Genomic DNA, 281 nt, shown 5'->3' on the forward strand with positions numbered 1-281 from the left:
ATTCATAACTGTCCATGGGTTCTTTTTTGATGTTACAGTAGACCACGAATCTGAACAATGCACTCGCTGCATGCAACTGAACTTCCTTATACCAATATGACGCATAACGTCGTATGCTGGAAAAATAAGAATTACCGTATTTCTTCTATTAGAAGCTCATAGGCTTCTTTTTTTTCCACATTTTTCTCAACGTGTGCTACTTTTAGAGGTGGGCTTCAATGAGAGGGTGCGCTTCTATATTTTAATGATTTATTTTGGAAAAATATTCCATTCAAAAACTC

The sequence above is a fragment of the Caenorhabditis briggsae genome, assembly GCF_000004555.2.
Source record: "Caenorhabditis briggsae complete genome, chrX, whole genome shotgun sequence".
Lineage (NCBI taxonomy): Eukaryota > Metazoa > Nematoda > Chromadorea > Rhabditida > Rhabditidae > Caenorhabditis > Caenorhabditis briggsae.